General features: G+C 40.0%; 1 long non-coding RNA gene across 1 annotated transcript; it reads right to left on the bottom strand.

Annotated features, from left to right (window-relative positions):
* Nucleotides 1–3992: 3992 nt before the first annotated feature.
* Nucleotides 3993–7619, bottom strand: LOC138960161 (uncharacterized). Its single transcript, XR_011453904.1, has 3 exons — nucleotides 7291–7619; nucleotides 5983–6157; nucleotides 3993–5554 (listed from the first exon to the last, which is right to left on the bottom strand). It is a non-coding gene; the product is annotated as an uncharacterized lncRNA (long non-coding RNA).
* Nucleotides 7620–7854: the final 235 nt, after the last annotated feature.

Here is a 7854-nt window from a genome sequence, read left to right as displayed (position 1 = left end):
GTCACAGCTTTAATTGTTCTGTTTTAAGACAACTTTCAGAGCTTAAATGTCGTTTCTGTCTGTACTGTTATAAGAACGTCTTGAAGTTTTCTTCTTTGTGTTGTTTCTCTCTGTTTATCTACTCTCCCCAGACTCTGTGTGTGTGGAGAAAAGCTTGAAGAGAAGAAAATGATTGATGGCGGTTGCCCAGTTGCCACCTTCTGAAGCACAATACTGTGCGTGTGCACACAGATTTTCACTGGAAGAGTTAGATGAGTCATATGAACACACACACACACACACACACACACACCCAATCATCATCACAATTACCAGCACAACAACATCAATACATTAAAAAAACGTCAAAGCACCACCAAACCCGGGATCAATTTTTTTTTTTTTTTAGCCCAAGACAGCTTCCAACATACGTTGATTTTAAAGTGTGCATGGCACATGTAAGATATTTTGACAGTTTATTGACATTTCATCAGTGTAAGTGGCTTCCAAATGAAATTTTTATGTTCAGAAAAGTCTATAAAGACTACGATAGTGCGTACAGTAGGCTTGACTTTGTTTTGAAAATAAGATATTGCAGGATTAGATGCAACCATTTTGTCGCTTTTTTCCTGTTATGATGTTTACACAGCGGGGTTTGGAGTTTGAAACAATAACACCGAACACCAGAAATACCTTAACATGAGGGGTTAGAACAACAAGATGACAATGAAAATGTACTCACTAGAAACGTGAACAATAAAAAACGAACACAGACCAGTTTCGACGCAAGTTCATCAGCAAAACAAAAATGACTAAAAACATAAAAGGAGAGATGGCAGAAAGTGTTTTGATGGTCAGTTTTTCCAAATGTACACGCTGTGTTAAGGCAATCTTCAAAGACCGCGATATCTCATGTACCCCAATTTGTCCGTTAGCTTCATCCTGCTTCTTCGCCTCTAACGGCAGTGAAACTTGCTGACATTTACTGGATGAGGTCGGTCAGTGCAGCTGTCTGTTTTTCAGTGAATTCGTAAATGTATTGATGCAAGTTGTCAATCCACACCATGAGCAAAATAACCACCTTTTCGAGCTGGAAAGATTGTTTCCTCCTTTTAATCTTTTCAATGATCATAACAGTTTGGCTTTTTCTCACAGATTTAAATATCTGCACGTTTGTAAATGTGATGACCTGAAATTGAACATGCACACAAAGTAAAACGCTCACAATAGTACATGATACAGTGAAACATCCCCCCCCCCCTCTTCCCCCCCCCCCCCCCCCCCTCCCCAATTTAAGACTACCTCCCTTTTAAAACCCTGTTTTGTTTTAGATGTTCTGTTTTCTTTAAATTATACCCCCATTGTAAGACTTCCCTCTTACTAAAACTTAATATTCTCAGAATTTTAGAGGCCTTAAAAGGGGGGTTCCACTGTAATTACAGTCAACATTACAAACAAATATCAACAAAGGCCCAACAAAACCGGGCAACAAACAAACAAAACAAAACTTTCAACATTCTAAACAAAGCAAAACTAAATAATAATATATCCTCCGTGACGTTTCCATGATCAGGGGAAGCAACCGCTGGTCACCAAGAGAACGGCCAGAGTTGACAAAAGTAAAAAGAGAATATTGTGGATTCCATGCTGTACCACGACCGGTCTGGCAAAACTGCTCTGAGAATGGTTCTTGAATGTCTGGGCAGAAATAAATCGGAAAAAAGATGTCAGACAATATTGTTCTCTTTCTTTTTTGTCGTGATTAGAATACTTCCCTTACGTTACAACTTCGAGGTATATTTTGCATGGCGCAATAACATATTGTTTAATCTCTCTCTCCGAATCAGACAAACAACACAGTCACTTAACATTGAAACAAACACATAATAAATGATTGATTACGTGATGCACACACATTTTTGATATCATGCATACTCAAAAACACACACGCATACACACAAACACACACACAAACTTTTGTTTTCTACTCAATCCTAGTTTACACACGCACACACACACACACACACACACGTTTGTTTCCTAATGTGTGCTAATGTGTCGACTCTCCCCTCCTCTCTATTTCGTCATGCACTCAGTGTAAAAATAGGAAATAATAGGTGAGCGAATTAGTTCCTTCGTGAATTGAAATAACTAGGAGAAGAGAAATTAATGCATTAGTAAAAAAAATAAACACAGCATAGTCAATTATATATAATTTTATTCAGAAACTGCTTACCTGACAAGAAAAAAACACCAAAAAAACAGGGGTGTAAAGGAATAGGTAAAACGTTGGTCGTTATTAGTAATTTACAAAACAATGATTGAATATATATATTTTTTCAAACTTTGTTAGATGTCAGCAATCAGCGATTACAATAAACTGTCCCTTCTTCACTCCTGTAGGCACACACCAAAAGATACAAGAAATCCACGAACAAGAACAAGAATGTCATTGGCCATACAGCATAAATGCCATAGGTAATTGTCCACACACACACACATGCAGATAATTATATTATAAAGTCAGACACAAATCAGCACCAGAAACTCAGTTTTGAAAAGAAGGAAGGCACACTCAAGTTACCGCAAGAGATTTGAGTTAGAAACGAGTGTAAAAAAAGGCATGCAAGAGTTAACTCACCTCTGTGCGTCATTATGAAGCAGAATAAAAATGACAATTTGATAAGTAATTGATCGTCCATTTATCTTGCATGGAGATAAGGGGAGGGGGCAGGGACAGGCAGGCAAACAGAGAGAGAGAGAGACAGACAGACAGTCAGACAGACAGACAGACACAGAGAGACAGGGAGAGACAGAGAGAGAGACAAAGAAAATATTCAGAACTTGTTTCTTTGTAATGGGCAGACATTTCTGATGACATTCATAACAATGGATGCCAGTTATTAAAAAATATTCTAAGACTCTGTTTAATTAGACATGATTCCATCGACATCAAAACTACAAAAGAATGTTGAAATACGTGAAGCCTCCGGTTTACTATAGTACTTCTTGTCCTATTTTCTCTTGTTACACACAGTTTAATGCCAAGAGACCAACATCCCACATAGCCTAGGCCTATAAAACTCATACACGATTTCTGAATAAAGTCGCTGCAAAAATGAACATTCAACTGAGTTGTCTCCTCAACCGCCAGCTGAGTAAGCTGAATTAGTGAATAGCAGACCATCAACATTGCCTCAACAATTAAAACAATAGACGATTTTCGGAAATAACTTTGTCGGGTTTGTATTGGTTGTGAAAGAGTGAATGCCCTTGTTTTTCCTCTGACAAATAACTTCACCCGTGCTCCTGTCCACGTGTTTCCGACACACCCCTCGCTAGTGATTGGCCCCTCCAATGTTTGCCCGAGTAAAAGGCAAGGGCATTCACTCTTTCACAACCCCCACAAACCCGGCAGAGTTATTCATCTCTTCTCTACTCACCGCATGTGGCTGCAACAGAAAAGTAACGATAGTTAATTAAAACGTAAAAAAGAGAGAGAAAAATCTCACGCACAAACGCACAGAAAGATAGGCACGTATGCACGCACGTGGAGTTCTTTACCTGTGCATAAACTTTCAATAAAAATACGTATCATAGACTCACCGTGACTAATCCACTCAGTCACTTACTCATTCGATCACCCCCTCGCTCACTCCCACGAACTTGTAACACACTTTTGATCACTGACCGAATGAGTAAACGGAAAGAAAAGTATAAAAACACATCTCAAAATAAAACCAAATCCAAAGGAGGGAAAAACAGCACAGATTTTATACAACAGATCAAAGAAACAAGAGAAAAACTTGACTAAATGTAAAAAGAACTACGAAGCATTGAAATGAACAAACGACTTTTATCCTCAGTGTCCACAGTACAGTGGACCCCTCCATCCCCCCCCCCCCCGCCCCCTCGTTTTTATGGCTCCCCGTTTTCAGACTTAACCCATTTTTCGGATCTTTAAGACTCCCTCTTCTTGGAGACCTCATTTCTGACTTTTTTGAGGCCCTTAAAGGAAAAGTCCAAGGTTTTTAAATATGCCCAAAAACTTGAAAATCGAATGCCAAATGTTACAAACATCTCTGGAAAAATATTTTAAAAATTGAAAAAAAATTGTTGTTGTTGTAGTTGAAGATTTAGTGTTGCGGGGCTAACCAAGACAAGTCGCCTGGGGTCAAGTAGTGGTCACGTGGTTTTCGGTGCACTGTGACGTCGGTGCACTGTGACGTCACAAGTTATTGTGTTGATTCTACCACTAGTACCAGCTTGATTTTCACACAGAAAAGTCACCACTGTATGCCCGAAAAGAATGCCTCGGTGGAGAGCAGCCGCAAACTGCAACAACTCGTCAATGTCCCCAGGCATTTCATAGCACACTTTCCCTCATAAAACTCTGAGTCTCTTGTGGAAATGGAAGAGATGTGTGCAGCACAAGCGTGCAGATTTCAAAGTGTCGGGCACTTTCTGGACACAGATTTCGCCATTTTTCTGCAGCACAAAAGTTGGCGTTTCATCCCTGAAACAAATGTTTTGACCCCTGGCAGTGTCTTCCCTTCATAAAAGTCCGGAGAGGGCAGTATTACGACGAGCCATCAAAACTCCGAGGCGACATACGAACAGCGGATTATCTCACAAGAAGGAATGCGTTGAAGGTCAGAGTACATGCTTTTATTTTCATGCAAACGTAAACATTGTTTTGCTGCGCAGCGAATACGAATTGGTGCAGAACAGTGTGTCTGGGTCCAGCTGATATTCGCTGGAGTACAGATGCGCCACAGGCTAGATCTACAGAGTTACAACTTACAGAACGGTCTGAGCTGAGCTAAGAGTAAGAGTAAAAAGTAGTCAGGGTTGTGGACACGTAAGACAATGCGTGTGTCACGTTATCTATTCTATTCAGTCGCAAACTATCCCCTGATATCAATTCATGAAATTGGCAGCGTTTGCTGGAATCATGGTTTAATGCTATTTTTACCAGATCTAAACTTTTGGTGGATGTGCAACCGGTAAGGTAAACAGACACCTGCATGCTAGAGACAAGAAGATTACGAATTGTGCAGGGAATTAATCTTTCTGCATTGACTGAGAGACGCAAAACCAGTCTAATTGCTACAACATGGATACACATCCAGACGACTTCCAGAGGGTGTCTAAATGTTCAGTGTACTGTATAGATCAGAAGCATACTTTCGAATTGATTTATACTCACACTCATTTTCTCTCTTCTTTTACTTCCAGACCTTTCATCATCACTCACGGCCACTGGTCAGAACAGGTCACTAGACACTGACACCGTGACCATTCCAAAACTCTGAGTCAGTATCATCTTCAAACCATGCAGGAATCTGTTCAACCAAAGATACTAGTTCAACACAGTCACACGATTTGTAAAAGTATATTTCAGCCTTCTGTAGCTCAGGGAGTTTGAACCCCACTCTTCATCCGTTTGGGAAAGTATTTCTGATTGTTTTGACTGCACAGGTTGGTAATGGTACTCTGATGCTTCTGCCGAGAAACCCCACTCGCTAGCGCACCAGCTGCCTGTTAATATGGGTAAGCGACGTGCCTGTATTTCCTGCAAAGCAAGACAGAATAAACCAGCAGCTTAGTTTGAGCTTTTAAGACATTCGTACAAGAGAAAACGTGTACGTGTTTGTTTGGAGAGGATGGATAGAATCATAAGACACGCTGTGTCTATGTGACGTAGAGCAGGTTTTCAAATTCATGCTGAAGCACTGTGTGATCGCTATTTTTGGGGCATATATCTTACCTTGATTTCAGATAGACTGGGAACCGAAATGAGGATGTTTACATGAATAAACTATGCTGATATGTATGTGTTTAGAAATAAAGAATAGTTTTAATGATATATGATGGTGTTTTTTTGAACCCAATGTGATATTTTTGTATTTGAAAACAAATTGTACACTCTGTTGTCAATTTTACTTTCAGATAAATAAATCTATCATAATGGAAATCATCTGTTTGTGTTGTGTTACTTACCCATTTTGATCAATGTTGAGTCGTCCATATTCCTGTGTGTACGCATAGTATGCAGTTTGAAGGTAGTAGATGTCCGAGCAAACATAGGAGGATGTGCTGTTAGGCTGTCTATCTCCTCATCCAGGTTTTCCAGATATTTGAATTTCGTTCCCTCTTGGAGTTTCTGCACTGACACCTGATAAGCAAAATACACGTATCACTCTGTGATCATGGCAACATGTATCATCTGTATGCCCCGTTCAAAAATTACCTTAAGATTCTAAGGTATACACAGAAATTGCACTGGATCAAAAAAACAACACGAACAGTAGTACATGTAATGTATATATTCAGTTTAAAAATTCATGCAATGAGAGTCAATAACCCGATTTAACCCCAGGTAGATTCAGGGTCCCACTGATTGAATCTCATATGGTTGCTTTTCGGCACACACCACACATTTGTAATGGGACTGTGAGGTTTTGTTAATACAGTAAAATAATATAGTAGCAACGTACTGTCTGTTCGTGACGTTTGAGAATACCGATCTATGCACTAACGCATTGTCTTTTTGTAGTGTGACTGTCCGACATTGCGTACTCCTAAAAATCAATGATCAAAAAGTTTGAACTGCTGTGATCGTGTTTCAGCATATGTCTGACAGTGCTTATTTGCTTCCAAAACGGCTTGCGATATCACTAGCCATCAGCGTTTCGCCACTGCTCAGAAAATCTTATGATTTCAGATCTAGTTTGAGATCGGAAATCACGTGTGCTCGTTTAAAAAACTAAATTCATTTATTACTTCCCTTTGACCGTTTCGCAAGAAAAATGTCAGGATCACTATTAGTATTAGCACATGAAAGCAGCCCACCGCCATTTAAAAAAAGTTTCACTGTTTAGTGGTGTCAATGTCATGTAGTGTCTTACTGTCGCAAGTAAAAATACCAGGATAATTGCAGTTTTGTCCGCAAGAAACAGACTTTGCGCAATGTTAACTTGCTGTCTACATGTTTTGTTGTGTGACTGAAAAATTACTCAGAATTCCAAGAGAAAATAAGGATAGTCGCGTGTGAACATCACTGTGGAAACATTTATTCTAAACTGGGCAGTTCAAGGACGAAATCCTTGATTAAAGATAGGAAAATAAACAACACCAGATGCCTGAAATAATAGCATAAATCAATGACCTTTACATGCTTACAGATCTGTGGAAGCACATCAACTGATCTGTGAAAAACACACCTGACTTCGATCTAGCATGCAAGAGGTAGATCTAGCGACTACGGACTAGTAGTGTGTCAACATCACAACAAAGAGAATCACATACCATTTCGTATTGCCGCTTATGCTGGCTCTGTTTCAAGCAGTTCCTTGTGGCCTCGCCAGCATTTTGACGACGAAGAGGCTCAAACGGGCACGCTAAAACCTCAGGCTGGCTGAAAACCGGTCCGTATTCCACTTGTCTTCCTCACTGCTTGAGCCGGCCATGTTTGTTGTTCAAGGCTCGTGACGTAGCACACGTATGTGCACAAGGTCATGAGCCAAGACTGCGCGCGCGATGGAACGATTCAGAACAACCAAAAAACGAGTCAAAGTATACTTTTTGGATTTCTGTGTTCATTTTTACACACGCATTTGTGGTTGATGAATTAAGAGGGTCATCATATCAAAAGTGACCCTAAACCTTGGACTTTTCCTTTAAAGAGGGTGACCATTGTACACAGAAAAAGAAAAATAAAATAAAATAAAATAAAATAAAATAAAAACTCACTCTGTACTCCGAAGTAGAGGTCAGCCCCGGGGATAGCCACGTATGTGGCGGTCTGCGCACTGATGCATGACTCTGGGTGCTGGGTGGCGTAAATCACGCTACCACTCTTCGTGAACGCCT

Source organism: Littorina saxatilis, linkage group LG2 (genome assembly GCF_037325665.1).
Source record: "Littorina saxatilis isolate snail1 linkage group LG2, US_GU_Lsax_2.0, whole genome shotgun sequence".
NCBI lineage: Eukaryota > Metazoa > Mollusca > Gastropoda > Littorinimorpha > Littorinidae > Littorina > Littorina saxatilis.
The sequence above is the reverse complement of the archived record's forward strand: the minus strand, read 5'-3'. Positions and strand labels throughout refer to the sequence as shown.